At 39.8% G+C, this 19,813-nt stretch overlaps 1 protein-coding gene across 2 annotated transcripts in view; it reads left to right on the plus strand.

The window, feature by feature from the left end:
- The first annotated feature begins 917 nt into the window (after positions 1–917).
- LOC103401517 (BTB/POZ domain-containing protein SR1IP1-like) overlaps positions 918–19,813 on the plus strand; it is a 46,257-nt gene continuing 27,361 nt past the window's right edge. The window contains exon 1 of one of the 2 annotated variants that reach the window (XM_070814015.1): positions 918–1,021. The gene's annotated coding sequence lies outside the window, so the exon portion shown is untranslated. The remainder of the gene's footprint in view (positions 1,022–19,813) is intronic. The other variant, XM_070814016.1, reaches the window with a different exon arrangement.

Below are 19,813 nucleotides of genomic sequence, written 5' to 3' on the forward strand. Positions count from 1 at the left end.
CTTTTTCTTCATATTTAATGGGCCAAATCCACATTCTAGACATGCTAGTTGTCTCTCTGTTCTTTGAATGGCAAGTGGCAACAAGGGGACACTTAAGCATGTCTACTTGCTCGACTTTGGAGTAAGTGGGAACTGGTACCCAAGCACCCTACCTACTAGTCTTTATGTCCCTTCACAAGTCTGTGTTCCATTGTCTAGCCGCCACGTGGCTTAAAGTTGATGTTTGACTAGGCATGCCCTTTCTATTCCTGGGACCTCATACCTTAAAATTGTTACTAGCCAACTTGCCTTTTAGTGCTCGAAAGACGTTTTATGGTGAACCGCTCAGTCTGATTGCTGACAAGACACTCAGAAACCATGGCCCCTTGAAGTGATCGACTTCATCTTTCCAGGTTTGTTGGGCCTTGACTTTGCTTTAAACTTTTGTTCTTATCAGCTTATGTTTCTTTGAGCCTGTGGTGGTAAAAAATGACCTTGAGGTAACAAGTCCCTTAACTCATTGCCAAAGAGTTCTTCGTTTGAGCAGAGAGTTGGTCATGACTTAGAGATGGCATCTGGGTGTTGTGTTGCCCTCCTAAGTGATCAGCTTCTTCATCATTGAGTACTCGCCTCAGAATCCCATCAGTCGATAGAATTGTGAGTTAAGAGTTAACATTGACAAGAACATATGCTTGTTGAGCATGTTTTGCCGTGGGTTGGTAGCATAATTGAGGCTCCTTTGTATTAAATGTGTGATAGATATGTGTGACCTCGTGCCTCGTGAAGTTGTTCACAACCTCTTTGTCTTAAAGATCGAGTAGGTAGGTCTCTATGTGTCACTATCTAGTCCATTTGGCATTCTTTCAGCAACGGCTGAGATCGAGTGCCCAAGGGCTATATAATCTATTTCCCTCTGTTAGAAATTCCCACTTCATTATGTCAACTTCATATGGAACTCTACCGAATTCATCCCACGACCATCCACGGTGACCTAAATCTTACCAGTTACGATTCTCAAACCTCTTCCTTTGTATTCTCTCAGGTTGGCTTCTCGTGCTTGTACTTTTTCTTTTGTTCTCTTTTGATACATTTTGCTATACTCTGGATATTACTCTGAATTTTATGTTGTGGGGTTGCCGCCAACGTGAAACAATGCCGGCAATGACCAAATTCGGCTAGTCTGGTTGGTGAAGTATGATAGGGCATCTTTATGACTTAGTAAGCTAGGTTGATCTATGTCATTGACTTTCCTTAGCAATTAAGGCTTAATTATGCAAGTAGTTTACTTCGCATTTCTAAGACCCCAAAATATGTGTGGATATCGAGCACATTTGTTGTTGAGCTCTTTTGATTCTAAAAACGACGGCTGAAAGCCTTAGAACTATGAGCTGTTGGTTGAGAGCAAGAGTGCCAACCATCACGACTTTGAGGACTTCCCGAGCTACCTGAGTAGCATTCCCATTCGCTGAGCGCTGATTATAAATCTAGGAACTTTTCGTTGACTGCTCATGGGGACGAGTCTACTTCTATCTGTAGGGACGACAACTTTGGATAAGCCACATACCTAGTCGTTTCCTTAGAGACGGGCAATGAAGATTTGCTCGGTCCTTCCGAGTGCCTGGGGTTATCAGTGCTTCAGGCAGACATTGCTGACTTGGATGATCAGCAAAACCTTCTCCCTTTGAGTTATGAGATGAGGTATAGGTATCCTTCGTGTCCTTACAAGGTTGGGGTGTCTATCGACCCTTATAATTATGATGCTCAAGATCATATTATTGATCACACTGTTAGTGTTATGACTTCGACCTTATTGGAAAGCTGAGGAATCAGTACCTGATTCCCGTTAATGTCATTTCCTGAGCGCCTACTTAAGAGTAAAGGTCAAGTTGTCCTTTTCACAGTTAGGTGGCCTTTTGTACTAAACTTTTCATGTCAGGCGTTCAACCACCTCTCTATCATTTTCTTTATAAAGTTCTAGCTCACATAGGTTTAGCTCTCACTAACTTAACCTGAACGCCAGCTGCTTGATCAAGCATCACCAAACATAGCTAGTCTTATCATGATCAAGCATTGTTACAAGTTGAGGAACAATCATGATCAGGTTAGGTTTTGCCACGTGCTCGGCTTGTGCTTACTTTTTATGGATAACCACTTAAACTAGAGACCCTACAATGAGAATTGGTTTCTTGTCGGCGAGTAACTAAGAGAGCTTTATCGAGGTCGAACGATAGGGGCTTGGGTTGCTAGGTGTTTCAAGGCGAAGGGTAAAGAACAATACAAGTGGCAACTTAATTGTCATTGTCTTACATGTCTTCAAAATTTTGCTCTATTTGTTTGTGGTCGACTGGTTGAGAAAGGTTTCTCTCGCAAAAAGAGAGGCTTTAACTAGCCGCTATTGTGGATGCAAATGTTCTCCTCCTCGATCTTGGACGATTTTGCACTTTCAAAACAACTAGCACCTTAGGTTAAGGCCAAAAGCCTCACGTGCCCACGATGAATGGGGGGGCTTTGGCCGAAGAACCTCCGATGCCAAAGTTAGAATTTTAGAGAGAAATAGTGTTTAGAGTATTTGGGATTTTTTGTAAAAGAATTAGAATGACTTTTTGGTGAGAATAGGTGCCTATTTATAGGATTAAGCTTACCCATTTTTCCCCTTGGTGTGGCCGGCCTTGATGGTTTTTGTGGTTATGATTTTGGCTAATTAAGTATGAAAGAAGTAAATGGGAGGTTATAAAATTATTTATTTGTATAAATGGGGTAGTAAAATGGGAAAAAGAAAGAAAGACTAAGAAGAATGTGAGGTGGCCGGCCACTACCTATTTTTAGGGTGAATGGGATATATTTTGTGATTAATTGGGTAATTTAATTGATGTTTAATGGATTAATTGGGTAATTAATCCATTAATTAACCATTTAACATGATTTTGTAGGTTACCTTGAAAAAGGGGATTTGATGAGATAGACTTTGAATTGGTTACCTCTTTTGGAGCATTTTTTATTTTGTTGAAAGATGATTCTCCGCTATTCGCGCGTAGGAATCCCAATGTGCCTTAAGGGTATTCTTGTCCTTTTTTATCCAAAGATCCACGTGTCGCCTTGTGATTATTTTTGGCTCCACAAATGCCCCCACACCTGTTGGGCTGCTCGTAAGAAATGGCAGCAGGTGTAGAGATCTTCTTGCTTCAGGAAACGTAGGATTGCTTCCTATTTTGATGTTGGTTCTTTCTATAATTGGAAATTAGGTCCTTCTAGAAAAGGGAAATAAACTTCTCTCAAAGCCTATTTAAGTCCACCTTAAGTGGGCTATTAAATCAACTTTGGAGAGCAATTTATTCTACCCCACAAGAGAGAGAAAGTTAGAGGATATTTGTTCCCCCTCATCTAGCAATCTTTTACATCTTGCCCGTGCAAAGGACCGTCTTTCGTTGATTTCTTCGTCTTCTTCATGCCGCACCGATGTAAGAAAAATTTAATTTTTCTTGCCTTCTTCTTGGATAGTGCTATTGCGAGGCAACCGTTAGGGTGGTGCGGCACGTCGGCTGGCAAGGGCTAGGAGTTGGCTCGGCATGGGCCAATGAGATATCATGGCAGGGACCACTGCTTGGGCAGCTTATGCGGTTGTGGTCGCGGATTGTGGTGCTGGGGCGCAGTGCTAGGCAAGCCGCATGGCTCATGTCCTTTGGGCTCTTGGACCTGACTCGGGCCAGGCTGGTGATTGAGAGAAATGAGGAGATTGTGGGTCTCATAGGCTGCTGGAATGTTGGGTATGTAGGCCTCCAGCTTGCTGGTCCGAAAGGAAAAAATGAGGGATAAGCCAGTATAGGTTGAGCTCCCATGCTGAGTATCGTGAATGGCATTGTTGAAGGTGGAAAGAAGAGATCTTCCCCGCCTTAGATTCAAGATCTTAAGCATGTCGTTTCTGAGCTTGGTTCTTCTACAAAAGATGAAGAGTTGATTGCTGCTTATAACCAAGTGATCAACTTCAAGAGAATCGTCAATAGGCTTGAACCCCAAGTGTTGGAACTTCAAGGCGTACTGAAGATCAACGAAAGTCTGAAGAAGGAAGTGGATGAGCTGCAGAGCATCCACGTTGGTCTGCTCGAGGAGGATAAGTAACTGAAAGGTGAAAAGGCTGGGCTTGGGGTTTCGAGACCTTCTCTATTTCTCCAAAAGACTTGCTTGATTTTACTTTTGAGGCTTCTATTGGTGAAGTAGTTGGAGAAGTTAGTGCCCATGTTGGGGCAATCGGGGGTGAAGCGCCGGATAATATCGCTGCTAAGAGCGTCGTGGCTGCTGAAGGTGTGGTGACCGAGTAGTCGTGGGATGTCCAAGCTGCTATAGTCTTCTAGGTAGCCTTTAGGATTTTATTTGTTTTTCCTTGTAACTCTTGTTTTGGTTGAACTTCTTCGACCTTTGCTAGTTGTTTATAAACATGTTTTCCTTCGCTTTTCTTCATCTTCGCTTCTTTTATTCATGCCCTAACCTTTGGACTTGATAGACCAGTGGCAGGCATGCTACTTTTTTATAAGCAGACAAGCCCGCGTAGCCTATGCAGCCGTAGGTGTTGGTGTAGAACTTTGAAAAGTTGTTATCCATAGGGTTGGTGTTGGAAATGTGCCCTAAAACCAATCATATGATGATACTTTACGGACATTTCACATGTTAAACTAATCTAGTTTAATATCAAGGGCAAAGATTATTGTTTGAGCCGTCTCATATAAATGTTATATGCTTAAACGATAAGTCCAAGGAATATGTGATTGGGAGAATGCAATATAAAGAAGTTAGATTCATGAGACCATTCTTTCGTAGACACATCCTAAACGTTCCTGATCATAGGATTGCCAATTGGGCATTGACAGTCCGTTAAGATCAGTACGTGCTGTGCCTTCTCTCAGGAAGAGTGACTAGTCTCGAGTCATTGGTGTGTGTGACATCAAGACAAGTACGTAGGTGCTCAATAGAGAATGAGTTCACTGAACACGATCAACGAAGAGTTCTCATATTCATGTCACATGAGAACTCATGGTTGGGATAATGCAAAGTAGTCATTTGACCTGAGGCATCACGTTTGTCTTGTGGTTAAGTCCTTGATCTTTGATTATGTCAAAGTCACCCCATCCGCGGGTGTCCACGACATCGTTAGGGTTAAGCCACTTAGCTATGGAGGCAAGTGAATGCGCAACAAGGGATCTCTAACCTTCAAACCGTTTGGGGGAGAATACTCTATGATATGATTTAGAATCTCTGGCCAGAGTATGAATGAGATTTAGGAAAGTCGTTCCAAATCACATTCAAGGTAATCATATAAGCACACGAATCACATTGGATAGTAGACATGAATAAACTATCAAACCAAACAATGTGGTCAAGAGTATTGTATTAGAGAAAGACCGTATTGCATTTGTAATCCTAAACTGAATAGGTTCTCTACCTCTTCTGATTAGCTTGGGTAACCATGATATGCTGCTAGGTGTCACTCTTGGTTTGTGGAAGCCCTAAACGTGTATAATCACTAAAGGGAGAATTGAAAGTAAGTTTCAATTCACAATCGATTTGAAAGAGTTCTAATCGCCCACTGCCTCGCTAAAAGGAACCTAATGGATCGTACACCGTGTAAGGTGGAGATTGAAGAAACAATGGAGATGAGTAAGAATAATTAAATGGTTTAATTATTTATGGCAAGGATTAATTAATATGTTAATTAATCAAACGAATAAGTTCGTTAAAGATCTCGGGATAGTTTTGGACCTTAAGGCCCAATGGGCCTCGAACGTCAAGCCCATTGACTTAAGTTGTATGACAATTTAATGAATAAAGATTCACAAAGGCCCAAAAGCCCAAATCCCTTATATGGCCGGCCATGTGTGTTGAATTAGGGTTTTTGGTTCTTTAGGTCATTTAAAGAAGTGACTATATAAAGAACTTATAGCCTAAAATTCATTAAGGGTTCTTTTGGAGAAAATTGGAGAGAACATGTCTCTCCTTTTCTCTCTAGGAGGCCGGCCCCCTTGGAGGGTGTATCTAGCAATCCTACTCCTCCAAGGTCACTCATTTCTACTTAAATCTAACCTTGGTGTGGAGACTTAGAGGTTCTCAATTTTGGGAACTTGGAGAAACCATTTCATCCATCCAAATCCATGGATCTAAGAAGAAAGGAATGAAGGCCCTCTCTTTGGGTGATTAGCCTTTGCTTATGCAAAGAGGAATCTACAAAGGTATAAATTTCTCAACTCACTTTGATTTGAGTTGAGTCTTGGTTCACCAATCTACTAGGCTTTGAATTTCATGGGTAATGTTTTGTTTTTGAATGCATGCAAGCATGATTCCGCCTTTTAATTGTTAAATGCATGCTATAGATGTTATTCAAATGAACATGTTTTCACAAAATCATTCTTCAATTGGTATCAGAGCCTAGGTCTAGTAGTTGGTGAATCCTTTTGGGTTTTGTGGTTCATAGTTTGTGATTTAAAAGTTGTAATATGTTACAAGCTTTATTCTTGTTTCTTTGAATGTAAATTTTGTTAGAAAATTTGCCATCTCAAATGTTGTAGATGTAGTTCATATGAGCATGAATATTGGAGCTAAAATTTGATGCCATGCTTTTGGGAATTTTCGGCCAAATCCAAAGGGTGGATTTTTGGGTTCTTGTTTGACTTGTTAAAAGTGTTTTCAAGTGACTTTTGGAACCCCTATGTACCCTAGTTTGGTTATATGTTATTTCCCTAAAGTTTGAATGGTTTTGGGATGTTTTTGGAGTAAAAATGTTCATGGAAATTTTTGGGTTTTTCATGAATGTTCTTCATTGTTCTTGACATTTTTGCCAAGAACAAAAAGGTTTTGTGTTTTGATTCAAAGTTTTGATTTATTTCATAAAGTTTATGTTTTATGTTTTTCAAATATTTAAATGTGTTAGATATTTTGTTTAAATGGTGATAGAAATAATGGTGGGTGTGAAAGGATTAATTCCCTTTCACACACATCACTTGCACCACTTGCATGCTTTATGTCAAAACTCACAAATCAACACACACATCACTCCTTTCCCTCTCCAAAACCGGCCACCCTACATGTAGGGTACTTTTGGGGCTTTTATGCAATTACATAAAGTTTTGATACTTTTGTGTATTTGCACTTTGGCCCAAAAGTTTACGTTTTTACGTTTAGGTCCAAAAACGCTAAAGGACAAATTGTTTTGTTCCTTTAATGAAGTTTTTGCATTGTTTAAATTTTGGGTTCTACTTGTATTTACATGAAGTAGTGGACTTTTGTGTTTTTACAAAGTGACCCCAAAAGTTTATGTTTTTGCAATATAGCCCAAAAGTTGAGGTTAATTGCTTTATGGCCCAAATTAGGTAGAGAACAAAATTGTTTTGTCTCTTTAAATGAGAATTGGATTTTCATTTTGTTTAGCTCCATTTAAATACAAAAACCAAATGAAAATGTTGCATTCAATTTAATTAGTTAAAGCGTTAATTAATTAAAGGGTGATTATGAACCTAAGCCTAATATAATTGAGCTATGTGATAGGCCGTTTCAAATTTGTTTGAACCATGGGAATGTGTAGATTAGATTTTGGTTGTAATTTGATTTGATCAAATGTTGTAAAAGAGCTTAAGCTCTTCTTTACTTTAAAGTAATTTGAATTATGCAAATGTTGTAATGAGCATAAACTCACCTTTACTTTGAAGTACTTCTTTCTTGCTTTATATGATATGCATGAAAATGAAGTAGTTGGGTCCAACGCCCTAAGACAACACGCCTTAATGTGATTAAATGCGTAACTAAAATCAATCACCATCCCTAGATCGAGATTCAACACAAGGCTCGTGTTGAATCTAAACAAAGGTTCATAATCATCCTAAGGCCCTAAGGCAACTATATAGTCCATCAATGAATGCAAACCTTATGTTAGTAGTATCATATACTCTTGCTTTAAAAATCGTTTTATAAGCATAGTGGGAGTATTATATACAACTAAAACAATCAAATGGACCAATAGTTGTAATAGGACCAAAATTGTTTTAATAGAGATTAAAATGTATGTTTATATGTGATGAGACCTAAAACCCTCAACCAAACCATTATTAAGTTGATAAGCGTGAGAGTGCTTTGAACACTCTTTCGTGGCCTTCCACCGTGGTAGGCTCCAATCGTTTATGACTTGTACACCGCCTTCACCCTATCATGGGGGAGTGCAAAGTGCATGCTTATACTCAGGAGGAGTCTATATACATACTTGATGAGGTGAGTGTAGGCAACGAGGATGGCTGACATCGTATCATCGTGAGGCTATTCTTGAACCCCTTCACGAACTAAGCATGGTGGGAATGACTTAACTAAGTGCAATGGAGCCAACATCATATCATTGTGAGGTGACATTCTCTAGAGGCCAAATAAGATGGGTACTTGCAAGTGATGCAAATGAGTAAGCGTACTCTCTCATTATTATTAATGCTAGCCAACATCATATCATTGTGAGGTGGGCTTGGTAGTAGTGAGTCTCCCATACCCTACTAAGAGTTTCCTCCAAAACTCTCGAATTCCAATGAGGGATATGGAATTTGCCAAAAATAATGGGTGGTGCTATTTGATTTAAAGACCCGAATCAAATGGCTTAAAATCAATCAATTTATATTCGTTATGTATTTACTTACCATTATATTTGCAAACGCTATCCCACACTTGACAAATAAAAACCGAAAGTTTAGTTTCCGGACTTGGTACTACAAAACCATAGATTGTCTCTAAATGGCTTGTAAAAGTACCTAAGTAGTCTCATCCTCACAATCTTCCTATTGATAATGTATCATTAGAAGAATATGTTAGAAAAGGTCTATCATAAAGAGGACAACACTTTTAATGTCATAATTCTTCAATTACAATTTGTTGTATGAAGAAATAGGAGTTGCTTTGAACAACTCTTAGTCAATGCAAACACTTAGTGCTTGTTTCTTTGTTATATGAACAAGGAACTTGAGAAGAAAGCACAAAGGCATGGACACTTAATGTGCCATGATTCTTCACTTACAATTTGTTGTATGAAGAAATGAGAGTTGCCTTGAATAACTCTTGAAAGTTTGTAATTATGTTTAGAACATAATGGTTGGTTGACAAAAATAGTCCATTAACATGGACTTATGATGATTTTGAATCATTGAGTGTTGAAGTGATAAACCACTTAACGAGACGGAAACTAGGCTAGGACTTCACCTTTATGTCCCTATCCTAATGGTTCACTAAGTTTATTGTAAACTATGTAGTGAACAATAACCACATGCTCTCCAAAATGTTTGATGTGTATAACACAATTGAAATAAGTTTCAAGAGAGATAGTGGGAGTTTAGGGACCATGACTATTGTAGTCAAAGGAGAAGTCAAATGAAGAAGATAAAATTAACTCCAAGGGAACAAACTTTCTTTATGAAAGGATGGACATTGGAAGGGGTATATGCAAGAAATGTCTTGCAAGTGTTAAGAACACACATTTCGAAGGTGTTTTAAATTGTTCTTGAATAGTTCAAAACAGTTGGTTCTTCTACTTGAATGCTTGATTCCGTATTAGTAACTATGTTTTACAATCGTTGTAAAAGTGTGACTAATAAGAAGTAGAAGATATATGAGAGAAGAAAAAGGTGCTTCACATTCGGAACGTGAATAAAATATAGATCTCTGCGAAAGCAGATAGTACTTACTTCCTCATATGAACTACCAAAGAAATTGGAAAACCCAAAGATTGTCTTTACATTCCAATTTTAAGGAATTTAATTCCGTCACTATAGTAGAGATGGATGAATGTTTTGTTTGACAAAACATTGTTCTTTATTAATCAATGATTGGATTATAGTAATCTAATTGATTGTCTCTATAGTAGAGATGATATGGTAGTGTTAACTGTTTAGAATATAATGATGCTTAAAACCCAAAAGGTTGCAAGGTAGTGACTAATCTCAACTAAATTGTGATACCTCTAAATCATAAATTACGAGTTGGTCATAGATGGGTGCTTTGGATCGTTAGATCCGGATCCAATACCTTCTTGTTAAAATTGTATAGAGGCGAAATGTTCGAATCTTTATTCTTTTGGAAAGAAGAAAGAATCACAAAGTTGTTGAGGTTAATTCACTTAGATGTTAGTGGCACTTGTCCACAACATAATACTACTCATGTTGGATGACATTCACCGAAGATCACTCTCGGTTGGACTATAGTTTATTTTGAATAAACACAAGTCCGAATACTTTGTAAAATGTTTCAAAGAATTCAAGAAATGTAAGTTGATGAGTAAGACATCTAAAGTATTTACCTCCTTAGATTTGATCCAAGGAAAAGTAACACTTTAGATGAGTTTCCTTGAAAGATATCAAGGAAAATAGCATCATAAGATAATAGATTTCTCCATAAGGAGAAGAACGAACTTGAATAAGATTTAGTTCATTGGATGTTATCTATTACCCATATATAGGATATATACTTCTAAAACAATATGATTGTCAATTAGAAGATCTTCCAAATTTTTATGACTCCATAAGATGTAGTTGGAAAGAAAGACAAATCTCAAGCATGTTAAGATTTGGGGTTGTGAGCTAATAAGCAATATTTGTTTGAGAATTATCTTGTGGATATCCTTAAATTAACATTTGGATATCACTTCTATAAACCAACTAACAAATGTTGTTTTGTTGGGTAGTTCATTGTAATCCTACAATGTGATTTGCCTAAAAGCAAATGAACAAGAGATAGAACTCAAAGAATGGGTTCTTTGAGAGACAAGAAAGTAATCAACAAATATAAACAACCTAGTTCCTATACCAAAAGCTCCAAGGTAGTCGAGAAGGATTTATAAACCGTCTCAGTTGAATGGTTTGAACTTTATGACTATGTCATAGAGTTGCACCTCTTAATTCGAAAGAAATAAGAATGAAAATCCTTATGACTACATTGAGTGTATATATGATATATACTCAAGAAAATGGTAAAGTACCATTTGACCCGAAATAATGAAACCTTCATAAGCTAATTGGTAGCTTAAGGTGACTACAATCAAAGAGAATGGTTGACTTTGAAGAAACCATCTTTGAGATAGTCTTGGTTTCAATTAATTCGAAGATTGCTAGCTACAACTAAATGGTGATTCAATGTTTTGACATAATATGGGTTTCCGAAACCATTATTAAGATAGTCTTGATAATATATGTCTAAAACTATAAATCACAAGACATGTAAGTTGTAGAGATCCATCCATCATGAATCTTAGCAAGCTAGTGGGAGCTATATGCATCTTATGAGAGAAAGTTCAAATTGTTTGATTTCTCATAAAGATGTAAATGAATCTTTTGTTTACTAGGTTTACAAAAGATTAGTGGGAGTTAATCATATTCCTAAATTTAAACATATATTTGATATATTAATTTTGGAAATGAAAAGAATACTTCTTCATTAAAGTTATGACTTTAAAACATTATATGAAGATAGAATGTATATGGGAGTTAATCATGTTCCTAAAATTTAAATATATATGATATATTAATTTTGGAAATGAAAAGAATTCTTCTTCGTTAAAGTTATGACTTTAAAACATTATATGAAGATAGAATGTATATGGGAGATATAGTCTATATACATGGGATGGAAATCTATAATGATATATTTCATGATATAATTGGATTATATCAATCCCTAATAATAGACAATAGATGCTAGAAAGTTTCTCATATGATGATAAACTTCAATTAGAAGGATAACTCTAGTGAGACTAAGAAGTTGCTCTTCTCAAAGAGAACGTACTCTTTGACTCCCAAAGAAATAATGCGTAAATAGAATCCTTTATGCATACGCATAAAGGGGATTTATGTATTTCATATTGTATGAAAAACATTGATATGAGTTGTACCTAGAACGGTACAAGACGATATCAGTGCAAGCCCAGGATCAGAACCATGGCAACTGTCAAGTGAGTCCTTAAGTATTTAAGAAATACTAAAGGATAAATTCCTCAAAGATCGAGGAAGAATTAGAGTAACGTAATGGAAGCGTAAATGTATTAGATTATGAATCTAATCCATCATTGGATGTTTCTTCATTATGAATGAAGAGATAAACGGATATCTCTTTATTATGACTAAAGAGATATTTGGATGGAAACATTAAAAGTAATGACTTTAGTGTGTTCCATTATGAATGCAAAATATATTGCCATATAGAAGCTTACAACAATGTTGTTTGGATGGGAAAGTTCATTTATGAACTCTCTATTCGGTTCCAACCAGAAAGTGTATCTAGTGTACTGACACTATGACACTAATGGGGCGATAGCTCAAGCCAGGGAATCAAGGTCTCATCAAGATCCGAACTCAAATGAGAGATTGAACCACATGATTGAGAATCATGTATAATGGTGACGTCGTTATTCTCAAGGTTGCTTCTATGGATAACATATAGATATCCATTGTCTAGGCCTACTATTCAGCCATTTATGAAATGACTACAGAAGAGGTATCATCACTGATGACCAAGCTGATTGGCTCTAGTGCAAGTGGGAGATTGTTGGAAATGTGCCCTAAAACCAATCATATGATGATACTTTACGGACATTTCACATATTAAACTAATCTAGTTTAATATCAAGGGCAAATATTATTGTTTGAGCCGTCTCATATAAATGTTATATGCTTAAACGATAAGTCCAAGGAATATGTGATTGGGAGAATGCAATCTAAAGAAGTTAGATTCATGAGACCATTCTTTCGTAGACACATCCTAAACGTTCCTGATCATAGGATTGCCAATTGGGCATTGACAGTCCGTTAAGATCAGTACATGCTGTGTCTTCTCTCAGGGAGAGTGACTAGTCTCGAGTCATTGGTGTGTGTGACATCAAGACAAGTACGTAGGTGTTCAATAGAGAATGAGTTCACTGAACACGATCAACGAAGAGTTCTCATATTCATGTCACATGAGAACTCATGGTTGGGATAATGCAAAGTAGTCATTTGACCTGAGGCATCACGTTTGTCTTGTGGTTAAGTCCTTGATCTTTGATTATGTCAAAGTCACCCTATCCGCGGGTGTCCACGGCATCGTTGGGGTTAAGCCACTTAGATATGGAGGCAAGTGAATGCGCAACAAGGGATCTCTAACCTTCAAACCATTTGGGGGAGAATACTCTATGATATGATTTAGAATCTCTGGCCAGAGTATGAATGAGATTTAGGAAAGTCGTTCCAAATCACATTCAAGGTAATCATATAAGCACACGAATCACATTGGATAGTAGAGATGAATAAACTATCAAACCAAACAATGTGGTCAAGAGTATTGTATTAGAGAAAGACCGTATTGCATTTGTAATCCTAAACTGAATAGGTTTTCTACCTCTTCTGATTAGCTTGGGTAACCATGATATGCTGCTAGGTGTCACTCTTGGTTTGTGGAAGCCCTAAACGTGTATAATCACTAAAGGGAGAATTGAAAGTAAGTTTCAATTCACAATCGATTTGAAAGAGTTCTAATCGCCTACTGCCTCGCTAAAAGGAACCTAATGGATTGTACACCGTGTAAGGTGGAGATTGAAGAAACAATGGAGATGAGTAAGAATAATTAAATGGTTTAATTATTTATGGCAAGGATTAATTAATATGTTAATTAATCAAACGAATAAGTTCGTTAAAGACCTTGGGATAGTTTTGGACCTTAAGGCCCAATGGGCCTCGAACGTCAAGCCCATTGACTTAAGTTGTATGACAATTTAATGAATAAAGATTCATAAAGGCCCAAAAGCCCAAATCCCTTATATGGCCGGCCATGTGTGTTGAATTAGGGTTTTTGGTTCTTTAGGTCATTTAAAGAAGTGACTATATAAAGAACTTTATATCCTAAAATTCATTAAGGGTTCTTTTGGAGAAAATTGGAGAGAACATGTCTCTCCTTTTCTCTCTAGGAGGCCGGCCCCCTTGGAGGGTGTATCTAGCAATCCTACTCCTCCAAGGTCACTCATTTCTACTTAAATCTAACCTTGGTGTGGAGACTTAGAGGTTCTCAATTTTGGGAACTTGGAGAAACCATTTCATCCATCCAAATCCATGGATCTAAGAAGCAAGGAATGAAGGCCCTCTCTTTGGGTGATTAGCCTTTGCTTATGCAAAGAGGAATCTACAAAGGTATAAATTTCTCAACTCACTTTGATTTGAGTTGAGTCTTGGTTCACCAATCTACTAGGCTTTGAATTTCATGGGTAATGTTTTGTTTTTGAATGCATGCAAGCATGATTCCGCCTTTTAATTGTTAAATGCATGCTATAGATGTTATTCAAATGAACATGTTTTCACAAAATCATCCTTCAGTTGGCAGCCGGATGCCTTACTTACAGAAGCAGACAAGTCCGCGTAACCACTAAGCTGTTAACCTTGGCTTTCTCCAATTCTGTAGGTTGCATAGCAAGTATCACAACACTTTAAAACTTGATGTAGGTTGTTCCGTGCTGGGCAAAGGTGAAGCTTATCGACTACGTAGCATGTCGGCAGTGGATAAAACTTCATATATACGTGCTAGCTTGTTTAACCTTTCACAGAAATGTGCGATTTTACTACTCGAATGGCAAGCCGTAGGCAGTCTTCCAGAATCCGTAGGCTACCTTAGTGCACTCGGTAGCAGCTTTAGGGTTCCAGGGCAGCCGTCTGTAGGGCGTACTGCATAATGTGCCCCCTCCTTTTCTGGGGTCCGATTCCCCACGGATTAGGCCAAGAGACCCAAAATCCTTCAGTTAGCTAAGCCTTGAAAAAGACCATTATGGCTACTTCTAGGAATCCTGGCGCAAGCCATCGTGCATCTAGTTATACTAGGGCAGCGAGGCTCATCCACGTCTAGATATTCGGAGTGTAAAGTTTATCCTCCCGTCTTGGAGAGCTGACCCATATGGGTGTCGGGGAATTGGTTTACCCTCTTGCACTGGAGAGCAATTAGTTTACCCTCTCGCACTGGAGAGCATGGTTGGTCCCTCGCGGGGCGCAATTCCTGCGATGAGTCCCTAAGTAGGGCGCAGTCTTCTTTTGAAGTGCATGAGTGATCAGTTTTTGTAAGCATGCAGCCGAGCCAAGTTGTGATTACTTATGAATTCCTCATTAAAAAAAATGAGTGAAACAAACGAAAACTTAGCTGTAAGGTAGGAACTGCATAACAACTGGATAGTCCTCGGCTTATGAGCTGGTGCCCGTCGAGCTTTTTGAGTCTTTGGGTTTTGTTGCAGCTGGGGAGGAGTTGCTGCTGGTAGGCTACTATTCAAGTGATGGTCTGTTCACGCTTCTCCTCTGCCAGATCTAAACTTGTGGCCATCTCCTTACCGTTCGGTTGTTCGTCTTTTGGTGGTGCGATATGCCCATAGACATTCGAATAGTTCGTTTAGCCATTTTCCCTTCTTGTTGGTGAGGGATTTCTTGAGGCAGTCGATGATCGTCTTGTTAGATACTTCGGCCTGCCCATTGCCTTGAGGTTATCTCGGCGTGGACATGTGCTGCTAGATGCCATATTCTGAAGGCACTTTTGTACTAACTCCTTAGCATCTTGGTGCATGGTAGGCCAATAGTAGCATGCATTAAGAGCCTTCTATGCTAAGGATTGGCCTTCAGAATGGTTTCTACATACACTTTCGTGGGTTTGATCTTAGAACTTTCAAGTCGTCAAGAGGCGCTAGGTAGCGGATATGTGATCCGGTGTGGGATCTTTGGATGAGAATGCTATGACACTTAGGCTGTTGGCTCCATCTCTATGCTTGGCTTGTCAAGATATTCCACTGGAATAGAGCGTTTTGAGTTGGTGATCGAGTACGGAGCCTAGGCCGGCTAGTACGTTTGCATGGGCATTATCTACCCGTGGAACTTGAGTGAGAGTTTAAGTCTGAAATACCTCAAGCTGCTTGTGTACTTTCTCTAGGTATTACGTCATCGACATGCAAATGCCAGAAATCTCCATTGAGGGAGCAGGTGCAGCTAAAGTGTACTCGACTGCCTTCGGGGAGCCGTTGGGCCGCTCTGTTGCGTTGTCAAGGCTAGGTGTGAAGGTGCGGTAGGGAGCCGTGGGGCTGGGGCCATGTTACATGTAGCAGGAAATGCTCAATTTCTGGTATTGGGCCATTCTAGAGCTGAATAATGGAGCAAAGGTTGGCTAGGGCCGTGTGACGCGTAGCAGGAGGTAGTGCTCAACTGCCGGTACATGTTGCTTTTATGTAGAATCTTCTGGGGCGACGAGGACAAAACTTGCTTTTGAATGTTCCTTCCAGTGTTCGTCTACCCTTGGCGTGTCTTTTAGGCCTAGTTGTTGCGTTCGTCAGGATTCGGTGGAACAGTGCATCATGATGATGACTGCGTGCGTTTGAGGGTAAAACTTAAGCTTTTAGGTTACAACAACTATTGCCAAAGTTAGTTTTTGAATTTCTGATAACATCAATGAGAGCTTTTAAACTGTGGAATACAGGTAGTCGGGCCCTCAGCTCTTCTCGTATGATGGTAGAGCTTATTTCTGCTTCAGATGCAACTACTCGTCCAGTCAGACTTTGAATCTCCTTCAGAGTAGTGGGGAACTTCATATTCAAGATTGCTTGGATTTTCCTTAAATGGGCATCGGCGAACTTCGTCCCAAAGTGCATGCTTCTCTGCCAGAGTGAAAGAGTCTGCCAGAGTTAGATCTTCTTTCATTATCAGTTTTCCGAACAGTGGGTGGTCTGCTGGAAGTCTTTTTTGGAAGGCTGCTCTAGCTATCGAGTCGTTGCATCTGACTATTTTTGCCTTCTCTACTTTGAACCTCCTCACATAGTCGCGAAGCGACTCCTTTGTGTTATTCTTGATGTCGAACAAATGGTCAGACTTCTTTTTGATCGAGCGATAAGATGAATATTCTTTGGTGAAAACCAAAGAAAGTTCGTAGAAATTCCAGATGGATTGTGGCGGCAGGGTGTAAAACCAATCTTGCGCCTCACCTTGTTGAGTGGTGGCAAATATCTTGCACATGAGATCATCGTTGTTTCGATAAAGGATCATTGCGCTAATGTAGGGCTTTAAGTGTCTCTCCGAGTCTTCATCCCCTTTGAAAGATGTGAAATGTGGCATGCTGAACTCGCGTGGAGGCTCTGCCTGCTCGATCTCGTCCGTGAAGGATGACCTGCTTATGTTGGTCATGTTCCGTCGTAGTGCCTCTTCGGTGACCTCGTTGAGTTGGAAATCGTGCAATCGCTTGGTCAAGAGTCTCTCTACTCCTTTCTGAATTTTCCTTTGTTAGAGGTAGTGGAGCTCTCGGCTACCCCCAGCCATGACTTGCTGGTCTAGGCTACTCTTCCATGTGTTTGGCTCGTCTATACCATGAATGCAGTGCATGTGGTACGTTCCTAGCAGGCGAGCGAGTTCTTCGCAGGCTGCTGGTTGAACTTGAGCTGGATTGAGTGACTACTTCTCTCCGTCCGTCGTGCTGCCTACTCCGATGTGAGGTGGATGATGCTCCTTACGAGTTTAGCCGCGAATGAACACTTTTCCCGGAAGGTTGCTCATGTTGACTATCGGAGTGTGAACCCAACCATGAATGTATGTTCATTCGTGGGCCTAGTCGAGAGTGCACGCTCCTCCGCACGCTAAGACGGGAGTATACGCTATCTCAGGGGCCCAATCGGGAATATACACTGCCCGAACGCTCAGCTCGTGGCTGGTCGAGTGGCTGCTTGCCGGGACGCTGCTGGAAAGGTTCGTCTACCTTTGTCCTATTTCGAGATACCTCGTCCGGGGCACGTTGGATCCCGATGCATTGCAAAAGTTGATTCACCAAGGTTGTCTGTTGTGCAAGGGCCCTCGTCAACTCTATAACTTGTCGAGACAAGTGTTGTTCGCCATTTAGATTGGAAGAGCTTGGAAGGAATGCGCCTCTTTGGGTAGTGGAAGGGTGGTAGACTCTAGGCGAGAGATTTGAGTTGGGAAATGTCAAATCCGTGAAAAAATGTGGTAAGACTACCCCCGGCTCGATGGTAGGTCCGGAAAGTTGAGATAGTCTTGGGCCAACTTGGGCTGCTTGGAAATCCATGGAAATAGACTAGGCCGCGGAAGCAGGTTGGGCCATGAGAGCAGGTTGGGCTGCGAGAGTGGGCTACTCGGCGGGAGCAGGCTGGACCACGGGAGTGGGCTGCCCGTCGAGAGCAGACTGGGCCACGAGAGCAGGTTGGGCCATTCGTAACCTGCATACGAGGCATTTCGTAAACCTCCCAAACCACGCTCTAGGAGATTGTTTCAAACCATACAAGGCCTTTCGTAACCTGCATACGACACTTTTTCCAAGAGATGTTCCAATACCAGGTAGGAGATCCATATACACTTCCTCCTTAAGATCACCATGAAGGAAAGCATTCTTAACATCAAACTGCAACAGAGGCCAATCCTGGTTTGCTGCTAAGGACAGAAGAACACGCACAGTATTAAGTTTGGCAACAGGAGCAAATGTCTCCTGATAGTTTACCCCATAGGTTTGAGTATAACCCTTAGCAACTAATCTAGCTTTATACTGGTCAATAGAACCATATGCTTTGTGCTTAATAGTAAACACCCATCTACATCCAACGGTTTTTTTTCCGTTTGGTAAAGGAACCACATCCCGGGTAGAATTCTTTTCCAAAGCTTCCATCTCAACTTTCATGGCATTAACCCACTTAGGGTCAGATAAAACATCTTGCAATTTTGTTGGAATTGATACACTAGATAGCTGACATATGTAAGATGCATATGGTTTGGATAAACGATGAGTAGACACATAATTGTTGATAGGATATTTGGCTTTGGCATGCATATTAGGCTCATATTGTACTTTAGGTTTTCCACGATTAGCTCGTGGAGGTAACTGATAAGTAGAAGAATCGTCAAAATTTACCTCATGTATGCCACCATCTTGTACCGAACTGTTAGAAGAATCATCACTGGATGAACCATCATCAGGCAACTCGTTAGACATATCAGCAGCAGGCAACCGATCATTAGAAGGTAATTCGTCAGACATACTAACAAGCAACTCGCTGGGCACATCTGATCTATCGTCAGTAGAAATAGTTCCGGGAATAACAGGTGACCGATCACTATCTATAGTCGACTTATCAGTATCACGCAACATAATAGGTTATGTTCCCAACTCTGCCTGTAACACAATATCCATACCATCTTTTCAAATCTGCACTTCACTCCCCATTTCCCCCTGAAGTTGAGAGTCGGAAGAGGGCTTCACAAAATACGAAACTTCCTCATGGAAGGTGACATCCATGGTAATATAATTTTTTTGAGTCGGAGGATGATAACACTTATAGCATTTCTGATTGTTAGCATACCCAATAAAGACACACCAAAAAGCACATGCATCAAGTTTACTCCGCTGATGAGAGTAGACATGTACATACGCAATACACCCAAACATTTTCGGAGGAAGCTTTGATACAGAAACAAGAGAAACATGTTTTTGTAGCACATCGAACGGTGTCTGAAAATCAAGAACCCTACTTGGAACACGTTTGATCAAATACACAGCAACCAAAACAGCATGACCCCACAAATGATTAGGAACACATTTATCCAACATCAAGGAGCGAGCAACTTCCATTATTTAACGATTCTTCCGTTCGGACACACCATTTTGTTGGGGTGTAAACAGAGTAGTTGTATGGTGAATAATACCATGATCACGAAAAAAACATGCCAAAGTGTGATTCACATATTCTCCCCCGTTATCAGACCTGAAGACCTTAACTTTGGTCTGAAACTGAGTAGACACCATTGTACAAAATTCTTGAAGAAGTAACGGAACATCACTCTTATTCTTCATC

Source organism: Malus domestica, chromosome 15, assembly GCF_042453785.1.
Source record: "Malus domestica chromosome 15, GDT2T_hap1".
Classification (NCBI taxonomy): Eukaryota; Viridiplantae; Streptophyta; class Magnoliopsida; order Rosales; family Rosaceae; genus Malus; species Malus domestica.